The sequence below is a fragment of the Peromyscus maniculatus genome, chromosome 18, assembly GCF_049852395.1.
Source record: "Peromyscus maniculatus bairdii isolate BWxNUB_F1_BW_parent chromosome 18, HU_Pman_BW_mat_3.1, whole genome shotgun sequence".
Classification (NCBI taxonomy): domain Eukaryota; kingdom Metazoa; phylum Chordata; class Mammalia; order Rodentia; family Cricetidae; genus Peromyscus; species Peromyscus maniculatus.
Window position 1 is genome coordinate 50836702 of NC_134869.1, and position 17432 is coordinate 50854133.

The window sequence follows — 17432 nt, forward strand, 5'->3', positions numbered from 1 at the left end:
ACCACAAAAGTCCAAGTGTTCAAGGCCTGGTCCCCAGGACAGCAATACTAAAGATGGAACTTCCATAAGGTAGGGCCTTGTGGGAGATGCTCAGGGTGTATGTATGCCCCCATGTGGAACTGGATGACACCAGCCTCTTCTCTCTTTTCCATGCCTCATGGTTAAAGTGCTTTCCCCCAACCATACACTTGCAATCCTCCCTCCCTCTCTCTCTCTTTTCCCCTCTTACTTGTTTGGATTATTTGCGAACAAATCAAGGGTCTTCTATATGCTAGGCAAGTGCTCAACCACTAAGCTGCATCTCTTTCACACATCCCTCCACGGTGGGCTACATAATGGCAGTCCAGGACAGTGGGAACAAGTGATCATGTGCGAGCATATCCAGAGCTACTACAGCGAACCTTTTCTTCTTGTAAGTTGATTCTACCAGGTATGTCATTACAGTCGCAGAAAGTCTGGCATAATGTCCTTCAGGGTCATCCATGCTGCAGTAAGCGGCAGGACTCTCTGTTCTGTAGAGGATATGATTCCTGTGTACACAGTGCATCTCCCTCATCAGTTCACCTATCAATGGACACTTAGGCCGATGCTATCTCCTGCCTCTTGTCAACAACACTTCAGTGAACAGGACAATGAAGAGTTTATCATGGTGCTGTCCTTTGCCTATGGAGTTAGATGTGGGGTGCCCGGATTGTATGGTAGTTTAGGAATGTCGACACTATTTTGAATGATCATATCATTTTCCATTCCCACCCACGTTGTCAAGGGTTCTCTTTTCCTCCACATCCTTCTCTTCCTCTGAACTAGTTTTTCAAAGGACATTCAGGAGCTTGCTTGATCCAAAGGGAGTCCCAGAAGGATGAAGCATTGGGCCCAAGCACAGGCTAATGAAACAAAACAAAAACAAAAACACAGCCTCTAAGACACTGTTACAGGAAGAAACACAAAATTGTTGAGTTGTGAACAGTGCAAACCTGCAAAGTAATGGCCCAATTTACCTTTGAAGTACAATAAAATATCTTCTAAGTAGGATATTAGAGACCTTCTTGACATAATTCACAGCCCAGGACAGCGTTGGAGGAAATTTACACCCTGTCCTTCCCCACACTCTCTCCTCTGGTGTTCTATTATCAATCTCTCAGCAGGGTTTGGATTTCAGCATTGGCACTCACAGACAGAATTGGAAATAACTGGCATTCTGCAAATCCCTGCATGTTTCTCTGTCACCGGCTCCTTCTCCCACACCAGACACAGATTTCTCAGTACTGCTGCAGATTAAAGTTAATCCTCTGTCATTACTGGTGTAATTTATCACCTTCTCCATGTGTTTCTCCGGAGCAAACCTTTAGGAAGCCTTGAGGAAGTTCAGACCCTGAGTGGAGAATTGAGCGGTGGCCTTTTTTTCCCAGCAATACTTCTAGGAGCTTCCTAGGAAACAGCCCCTTTGACTGCTGTGATAACAGCCAGGGTCAAGCTTGTCAGGAGACAAAAGACAAGGCCATCTATCACCATTATTTGAAAATCTCATTTAGTGAAGGATTTATGATCTGCTGGGTTCGGAGGAGATTAAAAAAAATAAAACAGAGATTGAATAAAGCGTGCCGGCTGGTGCATAAAGATGAGACGGGGGTTTTATAGAGGACCCCAGGCAGATGGCATCCAGTCAGAAGTGCCACACAACCACGTCAGTGTGGATGGGGCATGTTGGGTTCTGCTAAGTGCCACCACTGGGAGTCAGGGGTGAAGCACAGCCCACCTCCTGAACATCTGATTTAGACAAGAGGGAAGGGCAGGCATCTAGAGCTGCAGAACTAGATTCTTATGGTCAACAATCTAGGTTATAAGCTAGACACAATGGCAGCCTTGTGCCTCAGTTTCCTAAGTGTTTCCTAGGGCAACTGTTAGGATCTTAAATCAAGATGTAAACCCAGAGTCCCCTGCTTAGAAGGTAGAGAACATTCAGTAAATGCCAGGTTAGTGCCCAAAATGTCACAAATGACCTACCCTCATTGAACTGGTAAGGAGACTAAAGAAGTTACCAAGAATATTTACAATGGTCCTCAATACAGAGGATGCTAGAGTGTGACACATCACCACATGTGTCGCCATGGCAACAATAACATCTCTTTAGTAGTAGTAGCTATTACAGAGAGCCAGGTCTTGAACATGACAGGTGAAGCCTGGTGTCTTAACTGGTTATCAGACTGGTGGCTTAAGGGACACTCGTGACCTACAAATGCACTGATTTCGCCTGAGTGGATTTTATAAATGACTTGACTTAGCTGCACAGTTCAAAAGTACCCTGCACTTCTTTCAACCCACCCACTTGTGACTTCTCATACAGAATTCCAAGCTGACCTCACCTAGGGCCTACAGTTTTGTAATGGTAATTCTCACGGGGACTGAGCAGGACTTGCTCTTCCCCCGCCCCGCCATTTCCAAATGTGGCTCATATATGCCCCAGATCGTCCCAGTCCTTAGCAAGCTTCTCACACATACTGTAACTTGTCTGGATCTTAAAGGGACTCAAGCTGCTTGTCTTCTTCACACGAATTTCTTATCGGCTCCCTCGGTTGATGCATTGACTGATACCCCCCGCCCCCCGTGACACACACACAATGTAATTTGTTGATATCCACTCTCCCATCTCCTCCCAGAACTACCCCCATCCAACGTTGCCCCTTTTTTTAAAAAAAAAAAATCCATCAAATACAATATGTGCTGCCCACATACTCATAGATAAGTGGCCTCCACTGGGGGGTACACCCTTAAAGAAAACTGATGTGCTCTCTTTCAGTAGTTATCAATTGCCAATAGCTCCTTAGACAGGGTGGGAGTTCATGCCCTCTTCTCTCCATTCTGAAATTTTGTCTGGCTTGAGCTTGGGCAGATCTTGTGCATGGATGTCTCAACTGCTGTGAATCCACACTGCCCCCACTGTGTCCAGAAAGTGGTGTTCTTGTAGCCACCCCCATCCTCTGGCCCCCTCTTCCAATCTTCTGGTCCGCTTTTAGTGCATCTGTCAACCCTCACCAGCGATGCTTCCTTTTGTGGTGGAGAGTGACCAATGCAGAGACCCACAACTGGCCAAGGTTCAGAGAAGAAGGCACTGGAGAGTGCTTGGCCCTGAAGGAAACATCTGTATTACAAACCCTCCCCCCAGGGCTCAGAGGTCATCACGGAAGAAGAGCTGGAAAGAATGCAGGAGTCAAATGCACTTTTTAAAAGCTCCAAACTAATCCAAGGATTTGGCAAATGACAGAGGTGTTCTTTCTGGTATCATGCACACACGTTCATTGCTGTGTGCAAAAATCCCAGGGGAACCAGAGATTCACTAAAAATCTTACACAAAAAACTTCTCACTTATGGGTTTAATCAGGGAGGGGAAGTCCCTCCTCACTATTCCTCAGAATGCATCTCTCATTGTCAGGGAAGTTCCATGATTTATAAATAGGTTGCTCGGGTGCAGAAAATGAAGGACTATGATTAGGAGAATGATTTGAACTGGTGACAAGTGTGGGTGATTCGGCTGTCACCAAATTCCCTTCTTTAAAAACATTATAAGCACCTGCTATCTAATATCACTTCCTAAACCATCATCTTTCCTCCACATTTCTTGCTGATATGAAGGCCTCTTTTAGTTCTGGTGGCACCACTGTGAGCCTTAGAGAAGAACAGCCCTTGTGAAGACATTTTACTGCCATCTGCTGGGAGAAACGTGCCATGCTCACTATGTACCTTCATCCTAGGCTCTATTCTCTCTGAGCAATGCTTGGCCGCTCCCAACACCCTGCGAGCTCTGAGCTCTGCCAGGGGAAGCAACAGGAAGCAGTTTTGATGAGCTTTGTTGTTTTGAAGAAAGAAAGGAAAAATAATTTAAGAATTACTTTTAGACTCAAAGTAGAACAGAGTTTCTGAAAATTAATTATCTCTTCCCCAAGGCGCTTTCGCTCTGTGGTTGTGAGAAGCAAGGTTTGAACTCTATTCTGACATGATTGCGCTAGGTGGGCTATAGGGCTGCTCTGTAGCAAATGTTCGACATGGCTATGATTTTTACTGTTATGAGTATCTGCAAGAACCTGCTTCTTCCCCTGAAAATGAAGATAATAGGCAATACCTAGTGGCCATGTCTTGTACTAATTACCGGGTGAGTGTTTGGTACCACCGAATCAACAGCAATATTAGCTGCTGTTGACTCCGGAGGTGATATTAATTATGGATGCTGTTTCTGTGATCTCCTGTTCTTCCCAATCCACAGAAAGATTCTTATTCTAGCTTTCTATGTATAAGTCTTATAATCACCAGTTTTGAGATGTTTCTATGTCACAGAGGTACACCAGCTTCCAGATCACATAGGCACCCCAGTGAACAGGTATCCTGTGGCTGAGGGCAGAGCCAGTTCCAGGCTGAGGCATGGCTTAAACTGGTCAGGAGGTTCTCACTTTCTTATCAGAACTCAGCCTGACGTGACTCTGGAAGTCTTGGGGATGGCCGTTGGTGCTACTGTAGGAATGTCATAAAGAAAACGGAAATCTTAGACTAAGGATGAATAGAATGGCTTCTTACTCCTCCGTCCAGATCACTGTCCTATTGACGTCCTGCATGATTTCAACAGGAGCATTGAGCAGCTAAGAGAATCAGCTCCTGGAATGGGCTGGGTTGTCTGAATGGAGAAGGGCACGGGGCATGCGCACAGGAGAGCCTTGCACCCTGGAGAAGACTCTGCTCAAAGCGCTTCGCACAGTGCTGACACAGCACGCCACTTACGCTTTTTCTGTCCAGCATCTGCTTACACAAATTCTGTCCAGGTGGCAAACCCTTCCCCTCTGCTCTCCAGCAACAGGGATACAGGACAGAGAACACCTGTTCCAAAAACGCACTGATTAGCTGGAAGTTGGCAGGTGTAACATGGGCTCAGGGCCACACGTGAGGAGATCCTGCTGCCTTGTCAGCCACTGGCTGTACTTCTGGTCTTGGCTCCAGTCCATGTCCATGGCTAATGGGATTGGTCCATGGGCATAAATCTGAACGCTCTGCTCGGCAAGTGAGAGGTTATCGTACTCAAGGCCACTTCCGTGTGTTGCTGCTTACCTAAAAGCAAATGCTTCCAAATGGAGGAGGGTACGGGAGGCGTAGGCATGGGTGTGATGCTCTTCACCCTCAAGCAGCTTCCAGGAAAGTGGGGGCCACTAAGAGGAGTGTGCAAGTACCAGTCAGTGAATGCATTTTGCGCAATGCAGTTTGTATATGCAGGGTTGCTTGGGGGAAGGTAACAATAACCAAATTGGCATGTGCTGCTTGGATGAACAGAAGCAAAAATCCAGGAGAAACTTAGGGGAGCCAATGGATATGAGTGGGCCATGAGCGAAGTGTGGGAGACCATCCTGGATGAGGGAAAACCGCAGGTGGATCTTGGTGGTTGAACAGGAGTCTGTCTAGGATAGAGGAGGCAGAATCCTATGATCATAGACAGCATGCAGTGTGGGGCACGGGAGATCAAGTCTGAAGGAAAAGGACAGAACACAGTAAAGAAGGGAAGGAAGAATCAAGTCATCATGTGTAGCTAATCAATGTGGGAAGACCTGATGAGATGCTGATTTATCAATGAAAAGCCCCAGCGAGACAACACATCATGGCTCTCATGGTCTGGAGACTCTTTGGAGTGTCTCAGCCATGGTCCCTCAACTCGACAGATGTTGGCACACATGCTGGCCAGCACACTTAGCTTTCTCACTATAGAAAACTCTCACCCAGAACGCTGTCATATTAATTAATATGTTTTCTCAGTAAGCTGCTAGCCTAAACTAAAACACCAATCTAAACATCATTCAGAACAGTTACAAAAAAGAGATTCTGTATGCTTTTTGTTTCTTATAGTTATAAAAGTTAGAGGCCAGCATGAACATAAGTTAGAAGTGGAGAGAATATAGTCAACATGGTGAAAAAAATTTAGAAAATAAGTATAGAATGTTAGAGCCCAGGAATGGATGCTGGGAAACTTGGAACTCATAGAATTCTGTGTGTGCTCAACAACTGCTTGTAGATGTAACCAACCATCTTATTAAATAAGAAACACAGAACCAATGCAAAGAAGAAAGCCAAGAGGTCAGAGCTAAGAGCCTTACCGCCTGCAGCAGCTAGCCTCTTAAGCCAAGAGACCTCTCCGAAAGAGACCTACTTCCTGTGTGTTTGTTTTTATATAGTCTTTCTGTTCTGCCTTCTCATTGGTTGTAAACCCAAACACATGACTGCCTCATCACTGCCTGTTTGTACAGCCCTCCAGGTCTTCTATGGTATTGAGATTAAAGGTGTGTGTCTCCAATGTTGGCTGTATCCTTGACCACACAGAGATCTACCTAGCTCTTCTACCAAGTGCTGGGATTAAAGGTGTGCACCACCAATGCCCAGCTCTGCTATGGCTAGTTATTAGCTCTGACCCCCGGGGAACTTTATTTATTAACATACAATTAAAATCACATTTCAGTACAAATAAAATACCACCATAACTGCTCACTGAATGAAGGTATCGATGAATGTTCTAATTTCAATGGCTCATGAACTACACTTCCTGGAGGTTGCTCTGGGTTTTGTACAGTAACTTCTGCTCTGAAGTGGAGTCAACCTGCTGTGAATGTGAGTGCAAATGCAATAGGGGATGAACGCAGGAAGGGGTAATGTATCAATGAGAAGAATAATGTAATGACTTGAACTTTCATAATCATGAGCCGAAGACCTGCAGCATAAAGACATATTTATGTTTGTTTTATGTGCACAGACATTTAGTCTGCAGGTGTGTATGTGCAGCATGTGTATCCAGTGCCTACAGAGACCAGAAAAAGAAAGCAGATCCCTTGGAACTGGAGTGATAGAGAGTTACGAGCTGTCATGTGGGTTCTGGGAACCAAATTTGATCCTCTACAAGAGTAGCAAGTATTCTTAACTGTTAGGCCATCTCTCCAGGATCCAGAACTGAATTTTCAAGGGAAAAAAAGACAAAAAGCTAACTTTCTTCTGACCTCTCTATATCTTATTTTCCTTACACCAAGAGAAGCATAAAAATGTCAGTGACCTTTTGCTGAGTTCCAAGGGTTGTAAAAAAGGATAAACATGTCCAGGTGTGTTGAGCTTCTGGATTTCCTTGGGGAGAAATATGGGCTTTAATTTCATGATTATAAGCTACCTGTAAAGCTATTTCACCTCTAAACAAAGTATCTTCAAACAGAAGAAGGGGCAGGTCATGTGCCTATCAGCAAACTTCTGTCAATTCCCCTGGCCCTTAGCCTGGTGCCCACTGGGGCTCAGTGTTGACAAATACTGAATCTGAGTTTGTCTGGGCTGTGTGGTAGGAGCTGGAGGTATGTCTTCCTGCAGAGAATTGAACAGGGGCACAGATGTCACCGACATCATCTTTCTCTGTCCACTCAAAGCCCTCTGACTCTGTACTAGACACCAAGAGAGATGGCGGAAGGTACAGGGAAAACAGTGGATGTGAAGCCTCTTCAAGTTTGTTACGCTTTTTGTAGGAAGTTCTGATGTTTTTAACACCAAACTCCTCATGTTGTCATGGCAAACATAATTAGAAAACTCAAGTCAAGACCCCTACCTCAATAAAGGAAAGTGGAATAAGAATAGGAACTATTGACTGACTCTCTTAATATTGACGCAGACAATCTAGATTTGCCTGGATTCTAGACATATAAAAAGTCATCTGTATATACAGTTAAATACGGAAAATGATATCCAAGCCATGTTTACTGCAATATGTCAAATGACTAGGCACTGAAAAAAAAAACCATGATACTAAATGGGATGATGCAGACTCATGATATCTGTCACGATTTTTTTAAATCATTACACAGCCAATGTACACCTAGATTTGAGTATACAGTGGGAAGAACACATCAGAAATATGACAGCTATGAGCAAAGAAACTAAAACCATAATGTCACATAAATTTAGAAGCCAGATCGTACCTACGAACAATAGCATTTTTATTATATGACGATACCATGCACTTTTAAAATACTACTTATTGAATAAGAGAAGCTGCATTTGTACTGAATCACAGTCTTGTGCAGGGGCCATGCCAATCTTCTCTGTATCATTCTAATTTTAGCACAAGCCATATTCTTATTTGCATGCAGGACACCAACACTTGGAAGTCCCATTATCTCTGATTCTGCATGGCTTAATTACTTATTCTCAGGATGGTTCTTTCTTCGATTGTCTTCACGTTGTCAACTTTAGCCACCCAACTGCTAGTCTCCTAGGCTAAAATCTAGGAAACGATCCTTCCTTCTCTTGTTCTCATCTTCTGGACCAGACCACGTCCTCACTAGAACTGGGGAAAGAAAATGTATTAGTTGCTTCTCTCTCTGCTGTGACAAAAAGCAACATAAAGGCAGTGAGGTCACCTTGGCTCGAGGTTGGAAGGGATACAGTCCGTCATGATAAAGAAGGCATGGAAGCAGGTGGCTGCATGGTGGCAGGAGTGGACCTGGAAACAGACAGCCTGGAGGGATGGCTCTTGGCTGACTTTCTCCTTTTCCCCTTTTGACAGCCTGGGACCCCAGCCCATGGGATGGGTGCACTCAGATTCAGGGCTGATCTTTCTATCTCACTTAATCCTCTTTGGAAAAGCACCCCTACACACACACACACACACACACACACACACACACACACACACACACACAAAGGTGTGCCCCATTACTACCTTAGGTATCCAAGTTGACAATCAAACTTCATCATCACAGGAAACACTGTAAGACTGCCTGGGGTAAAACCCCAGAACGAGTATTTCTGCTGTGTGACCACAGACACATGCAGGTTTTCAGAAGCGGGTAAAATTGTAACACCCAACTTTGAGTTGTTGAGGGCAGCTCTGAGATTGTTCTGCAAATGGTGGCTGTTACATAATGATTATCCCTTCGGCCTCTGTGCTCATCGTAGTGAGATGAATATGATCAAAATGCATTGTATGAGATTCCCAAAGAATTAACAATGCTATTTTTGAAAAAGAAACTCTTTTTGCTCTTAAGAACATAAGTCCAGTGTCTATGATCAACGTATAGATAATTACAATGTAAAAGTGGAATAAAGTAGTACTGGTGAGCACTGGGTGGTCTGATGGCATTTCTTTCTCCTTGTCTAAGACTAGGGACAACAGAAAGGGGTGATAGAAAGGCAGGTAGGAGCATAATGCTTACTGTCTATTATGACATGCTGGTGACAGCCGTGGGTCAGACAGACGTACACTGTCAGTGTTACACACTTTCCTCAACAACTGCAGCCCTCTGTGGGAAGCTGGTGCCTCCATACAGGGTATGGAGTCAAAAGAGGAGGGGAGAGAGCTGAATGAGCCTTGTGAGATAACCAAGAAGACCTATCAGTCCACCTCCTGAGAAAGGGCAAGTCAGCAAGGAGGGTGGGGAAGTAGCTCCCTTCTTGCCCAAAGACGTTAGCACAGAGTGCTGATGAGCAAGGGAAGTGGATACACAGTCCAGGCTATGGGCAGAGTGTGAAGCCAGAGAAGGACTCCCCGAGGAGCTTCACAGGACAGACAAGAGAAAGATGGAGAGAAAAATGAAGGATGCTGTAAGCAGAGAGAAGAGCACTGGTCAAGACCAATGTAACCTGGGACCAAAGGTGCTTTGATGTGACCAGAGTTTTAAGTTTGATGAATTCGATGTGGAAGTTGCAACGCTCCAATTCTGGGAGGTCGGCAGGAAAGGAGTGGGCACCCTGTATCCACTGTAGCTTTGACAATTTGAAACATTAACAGCTTTTAATCAGTGTTTTCAATTGAGAAAGAGAGGCCAAGGGAGATAATTGAGGCAGATATGCTGATACTTCAGCTATAGACAGCAGGAGCTCGAGTCAGGATTCTCTCATGTCAAAGGCTAACAGAAGCGGATGGACCTGAGATGTATTTTGGAAGTCTGACAGCCGAACTCAGGAAATGCTTTGCTGCTAACTGGGGCTTCCTGCCTCTGTGTGAGCCACACTGAACCGCCCTGTTCTGCCTAAGGTCTCACCGTGTGCTAGGTACCATGCCCTGTGCTTGATCTACACGCTCATTCCAAGAGCCTGCCCATGAGGCAGGCAGCTAAACTGAGGTTCCAAGAGTGAGCCTAAGAAGGTCCGGTGAGAAGATGAAAACAGCTAGAATTCATGTCTAGAGACCCTGACTCCAGAATCCTTGCAGCTAAGATGGCCTCACCTCTCTGCAGGTCCCCCAGTGGTCCTGTGCTATGACTCCCCAGTACCAACCCATGGTTAACACTGATGCTCTAAAAGCATCCATCTGTCTGTATCCTTCCTTCTTTCTCCATCACTTTCTCTCCACAGCTGCTCACTCCGGGGCTTTTCTTTCACATAGATCCCAAGTAGCACACCTTAATAACACATTTTTATTTTCTTTTACTTTTTGTCAAGACATGGACAAGAAATCCAAACAATCTAAATGGAAAGACAGTACAAGGTAGACTTTTCTGGGATCATTTCTCCATGGGCAACTACTGTTATATTATGAGACCTTGGGCAAATGAGATACAAGACCAAGGAGCTACATACTATTTAGGTGGCCAACAGAAAGAATTCTAACCTTCACTCCTCTCCAGTTCTCCTTTTACCCATAATGCAGGGGTCCACAATTGATCACATAATTAATTCAATTTTTTTCACAAGTGTTGGCTTGTATCCCTGGGTGCAATGGGTTTCCCGAGTTCATCAAAGTACTAGACACATAGTAGGTGTTCAATAAGTACTTGCTGACTAATTAAACTTTGAATTAATTCATATTAGCTTAACTGGCATGGTCCATGCAAACCTTGAATAGCGCCCTTAAGCATCTACTTAATTGGTTATCAGTCTCCTTCTAGAACTTTGTAAAAGCAGCTGAAAAAGATACTGAAATAGATGCTGACATTCTAGTAACAGTTACTAAAAAATCTCATGCTCAAGATATTCAAGTCTCATTGCGCTGGTCATGCAGTGCAAATTTGAGGAGTCTGGGCATAAATGACGGGAACAGACAGTGCAGATTTCTTCTGCATGGCCCTAACAAGACTGTTATTTCTGCCATTTCCACCTATTTATGTAAAACTATATACTTGTTTGAGCTAAATCTTAAATATTGGCTTTATTCTATTCATAATATTTCATCAAAATGTAACCACCTGACACTTCTAACTTGCTCTTCAAGTGAATGAATCCTAAGCCATCTCTCAGGGAAGAACCAAAATGCATTTTCACACCACACCACAATGATGTTTCCATTTAATAATGCCGTAGAGTTACATTTTCTTCTGATTTGGCATCTCTTACGCTGAATGTATTTCTTTTGTTCTCCTGCAAGTTTCCAGCCATGATTTCAATGCCTAGAGTTCTGGTTTCAGGACAGGGATTTTTGATCTTTATTTTTAATGGCAGCAAAAGATCTGTGAAAGAGTTCATGTATGCTTCGTGCATTTTACAAGCTCAGGAAAACTGGCATTTCAGAGACAGTACCTCTCCAATTACTAGGAAATGGGTTACAATAAAGTGGCCTGTGTAGAGATAGTACAGTAAAGACAAGCTCAATTAACAGTCACCACAACAACGTAGCAAAAAGGAGACAGTGTGAGGCACACTAACAGCCTATTCAAAAGTAAAGGACAGAGCAGGTGGCAGCAAAGAGCATCTCTTCCCTACACAAGCCACTGAATCGCTCTGTTTTAACAAGTGGACTAGGAGAGGTGATGGGTCTCAGCTGAGTTCAATAAAAAAGTAGGTTCGAAATGAAGGAAGAGGGTTCACAGTAACACTGTGAACATTTATTTTAGAAAATTCTTGTTCCCTTCCATCCTTTTTAAGGAAACACCAGGAGACAACGGAAGTGTCCTTGAGCATATCTGCTGAACGGCGTCCTGTGCGGGCTGTGAGAGACATCGTCTCGTCACAGACATTTTAGAGAGTAGATTGTTTAATTATGTGGCAGCACCATGGCTTCCAAGGGCAGTAGTTGACAGTGTAGGAAGGGAGCAGGGTGCCCCTCACCTGAGGCAGCAGGGAAGAGAGAGAGGGAAGTGGGTCAGGAGACATTTCTAGGCACACGCAAAGATGGAGCACCTTGACCAGGATTGACGACAACCGTCAATGGGAATGTAAGCAAGTGTCATGGAACATCAGCTTGCTGGCTGTGTGTCCATGTGCGTATCTGCACAAACCTGTGTCAATGTGTATGTGTGTGTGCAGAGGGGAGAGACCGACTGATGTAAAAGAAGAGCTGGGGGCCTGGAAGGCCTGCTCCAGAATCTGGACTTTATCCCAAAGGTCACAAGCTTCAGGAAGCCTTTAAGGCAGAGAAGTGGCATGGGAAAACTTCTGAGGCCAGAATGAAGGATGAACGGGAATAGAACAGGGAAGCGAGCAACCAGGCAATGATTTCTGTGACCAGTGAACAGGGCGGAGGCAGAGGTAAGTAGGAGAGTAGAGACTACAGGACTCAGAGCAGCAGAGGACAGCAGGACAAGGGACGGACAGACATGAGAGAGGAAGGTTGGAGAATCTGGGATGATAGTGTGACGGCTAACTTGATTGGATGTAGATCCGCCTAGGGAGAGATGTCTCTGGGCATGTCTGTGAGCACAGTGACAGATTGGTCTGAGTGCTGAAGGAAAACACACCCAGGAAGTAGACAGAATGACTCCTTGGACTGTTATCTTTGATCGATGATAAAGGAGGAAAGCCCCAGTGAACCAGCCAGATTCATCGCTCTCTATCTCTTGACTAGGGTTGCCTTATGAGTCTAAAACCACAGCCAAGATCTCTCCACCTCATGTTCCTTCCACAATGGATGGTAGCCTCAAATTCTGAACCCAAACAAAATAGACCCCACCTTCCTTAAGTTGCTTTGGTGAGATATACTTCAATGAGAAAAGAAGTAATACTAAGGCCATGCTTGGGTGAATGGTGAGTGATAGAGCCATGCCACCCAGCATATCAGATAATGCAGAAGAAGTATTTAAAACAATGCCACAGTTACTCAATACAAAGAAATATCTGAGGTGATGGACATGCCAATCAATGCCACAGTTTCTCAATACAAAGAAATATCTGAGGTGATGGGCATGCCAATTACTCTGGTTCAATCATTGCTCATTTTGGACATGTATTAAATGTATCATGTTGGGCCCCATAAAGATGCATACTTAGTATGTGCCAATTAAAAAGTAAAAACCACATCGAAACTAAAATAAAAGAATACTACACATACTTACAACTACAGGTATAAACTTTACAGGAAAGATGGCAATTGGGTGGTAGTGTTTGCATCAGACATTAAAGTGTAACACCAGGGCACTGTGATTTAAATCCCTTTGAGACTTGGGGTGATTTCTTGATAGATACAGGGTTTCAGTTTGGAATGATATCAAGTTTGGGCATGCATAGTATTGATGGTTCTACAATGCTGTAAACATACATGGTGTTACTGAATTGTACATTTAGAAAGAAAGAAAAAGATACAAACCACTTGCCAAAGGTATAAGGAGGTAAAGATGTATGAGCAAAACGGGACAGAGTGAAAGAAGGCACCGGTAAATAGAAGAATATAGTATGTGACAAAGGAAATATATACCAGAGAGGAAGATCAGCTAAACTCTCCCCAATAAGGCAATCTAGATATGTCACACGGACATCCAAATACACTCAATTTGGATAGTATTATATGTAAAGACGTAGAACACAAAACTTAAAAGATCTAGGAAACCATCTGGGTGAATATATCATTTTCCAATGGAACATCTTCGAAGCATAAAAACAATGGCAGGGAAATAAAGGGATTCTTTCTTTCTTTCTCTCTTTCTTTCTCTCTTTCTTTCTTTCTTTCTTTCTTTCTTTCTTTCTTTCTTTCTTTCTTTCTTTCTTTCTTTCTTTCTTTCTTTCTTTCTTTCTTTCTTTCTTTCTTTCTTTCTTTCTTTCTTTCTTTCTTTCTTTCTTTCTTTCAAGATTTTTTATGTATGAGTGCTTTATCTGCATGTACAACTTTATGCCAGAAGAGGGCGCCAGATCTCATTACAGATGGTTGTGAGCCACCATGTGGTTTCTGAGAGTTGAACTCAGGACCTCCAGAAGAGCAGGCAGTGCTCTTAACCACTGAGCCATCTCTCCAGCCCAAGGGATTTCTATACTTAAAAAAAAAATCTTAATGCTAAAAGAGAAAAAAAATATAATCAGGATTATAAAAAATTGAAACAAATATGGAAAAGACCCGTATTATTCTATAGAGAATATAACAAAGTCAATAAGATGTAAAGATAGAAATGGATAAACGGTGGGAAAGACACAAGCGTTAGGAATCAGCACGAGGCTCGGGAGATGGCTTAGTTGGTGAAGAGCTTGCCTTATAAGCATGAGGACCTGAGTTCAAGTCCCAGCACCGGAGTCAAAGGCCAGGTGTGGTGGCATATGCCTGTTTCCCAGAACTGGGCGGGGAGGGGGGTGGCGGTGGGAAAGGGCATAGACAGGAAGATCCCAGGCACTTTCTAACCAGTCAGCCTAGCAGAATTAATGAGAGACCCTGTCTCCAAAAATACAGTGATGGAGCATGTTTGAGGAAGACAGCGAAAATCAATCTCTGGCTTGCACACACACACACACACACACACACACACACACACACACACACCTCACCTATGCAAACACACAAACATGTATACACATATATCAAGAACCAATACAAATAATAAATAAATGCATGAAATATTCAGCATCAAACCCACCACAGAACTGTAAACCATGAAGAATGAGAAGAGGTTGCATCTACTTACTGGCCCATGTTCCCACCCCAGCACTCTGGACAATGCAGTTGCCTGTACACAACTGAGTTCCATTCCTCACAGGACTCCCTGATGATTTGCATCATGAGCCTTGCACACAATTCTGTCCCGAAATACAGTAATTGTCAGGGAGAAATCAATCCCGAAGAAATTTTCAGAAAGGCACCCAAAAGTTTTGCGCGTCATCAGAGCCTACTTCAAGATGCGCTGACTGCAGGACCAGCTAACTCTCTCCCATTACTACTCCATATAACCCCCCTTTTCCTTCAGGCCTCAGCCTGTCTCTGGGCTCCAGCCACGTGGCCATTCCCTGTGACACACTGCCACCTCATCTTACCTTCTCTCAGAGAAGGTTCATGATGCTGACGTCATCTGCGTTGTCCAGATACCTTGTCTAACTAGTCATCATCACTAGGAAGAAGGTCTTTGTGTTAAGGTCTCTAAGTGATGGTCTATGACAAAGTACTTATTGAATAAATGCACAGATGAGTGAATAAATGAATGACTGCCGAGAAAAATATTGCCACTTTTTGTCTCTTTTTTCTCCTTTGTATCCTAAGATTCCAGAATGATTTTATTGGACATTTTCATACAGGATGACTATAACAAAAATGCAATTAAAAAGTAGTTTCATTTTATGCAGTTCATCTACCGAGTTAAAAAAATCAATGCTTCAAACTGTGAAATGCTTACGCTGTAGGATTTAAAACTAATAAACCACAACCTTTTAAGGTTTGTTTTAAAGTTTTTATTATGGTAAAATAAGCTGAAGCAACTGGTAGATCATGAGCTGGCTCTTTGTGTATCCGTTGCCCAAATATGTTCCACTCTGCCCTCAAAGTCCGTATGTTCTTGGAGTCTTCCAAAAGCAAGGCTTTTGAACCCCCAGTCATGATTTCTAATGGCAGCTGTTGCTATCAGAGTTGTCTAATTCTCCCTTAAATGGTGACTATGTAGTAATAAGTAATAACTACATAATTATTATATAGTATAAACAAACAGCATATAATAATTAATACTATTATATTACTGTTGATTTGCATACTTATTTTGATAGGTAAAAAAAATGCCATGGAAAGCGTGGGAGCTAGGCATGGTGCTCATGCCTGTAAGCCCAGAACTTGGGACACTGAGGGAAGTGGATCATTGCCAGTTTAAGGCTAGTGTAGGCTATATAATGAGTTACAGACCATTCTGGGTTATAGCATGAGATCCTGTTTCAAAATCAAAAGAAAAAGAAAACATAGGAAAACTAAAGTCTAACAGATAAAGGCAGGCTGTGATGTCCCCCAACACTAGGCCAGAGGATGTGAAAAGTTCAGGGACCCTCACATCTGCTACCACCGGACAAACTTTCAGCTCACTACTGGCTCCATCCAGTGGTTTTCTTGCTGAAAGAGTGATCCTTTTTACGACTGCAGTCTAAGCTACCAGAGCCGTGGGGTCTTCTGCCGCAACATTTTCCTCTGCCAAGAACATTTTCCCTGTCTCCTTCCCTGTCTTCCTTTCCGAAGACGCCCTTATGTGTGTTCTTCCAGGGAACAAACGGGTCCCATATTTCCAAGCCAGCTTTGCTACCTGCCTGTTCCTGTCTAAATTCCTGAAAACAGGGGGTGTAATCACACCTTGCGGGTTGGCTTTAAATTCTGTGCCCTCGGAGCACCCATCTCAGCCTGTGTGAAATGTGTCACCCCAGTTTCAACTCGGATCATTCAAATTCATCTCTTCCGTTGTACCTGCCTTCATCTCGAGAGGGAAATCTTGCTTGTTCCCAGTCTCACTTAAGAACAGAAACATGAAGACATGCAATTTCTCTGCCTGAGCCAGTCACTGCCTGAAAAGTGAAAGGTTTGAAAAACTGACTCTAGCCTTTTTAGAGGCTGATGATGCTGTGAACCATTCTGATACTTCAGGAAGTCTCTGAGTTGGGCAAATGGAGGAAGAAATGTAGACAGCCTACTCCCTCTGCCCACTTCCTGCCTTGTTCTCACTTAAAAAATTGAAACTTGGCAAATGGCCCTATAATTCAATCATTCCTAAAATTCTTTTCCATGCCCTCTAATACTGTGCATTGAAAATCTAAATGTTTTTTTCTAAGATCAAGCATCTATTAATATTATGATGTTACACTTTACTGTTAGACTTCAGAATAAAAAATGAATTACTACTGCTATCACAAGTCCATCAGAAATCGTGTACTACTTCAGATGACAACAGATAAAGAAGGCTGGCCTGTTGTAATTACTTGAAATCCTGAATGTTAGGTGAGGGGCTAGCTTGTGTGGGAGAGGTTACTGGCAGGTAATGTTTAAAACGAAATAGAAGAGAGGAGCACACAACACATACTCTAACAATTGAGCTCGCTGTCGAAAGGGTATCTTCAGAGGACCCTCTGCTTGCCCTAGGAGTATTAAAGGTAAGCTGTATTAGACAAGCTCTGTGGTTCCCAGCGGAAACGGCGTGTCTGGGACACAGGGCACACACAGTGTTTGCACAGTAGGGCACCGAGCCAAGGCAACTCAATGCTTTTTCACATCAATGTTTGATAAACAGAATAGTGTGCAGCACCCCAAAGACCACCTAGGTGGCCAGTTAAAAGTAATAAAACAG

At 43.6% G+C, this 17432-nt stretch overlaps 1 protein-coding gene and 1 non-coding gene across 6 annotated transcripts in view; both read right to left on the bottom strand.

The window, feature by feature from the left end:
- Positions 1–17432, bottom strand: part of Grip1 (glutamate receptor interacting protein 1) — a 667949-nt gene that overhangs the window by 295168 nt on the left and 355349 nt on the right. The gene's annotated exons all lie outside the window — the stretch shown is intronic.
- Positions 8033–8138, bottom strand: LOC121823849 (U6 spliceosomal RNA). Its single transcript, XR_006065491.1, has one exon. It is a non-coding gene; the product is annotated as a U6 spliceosomal RNA (small nuclear RNA).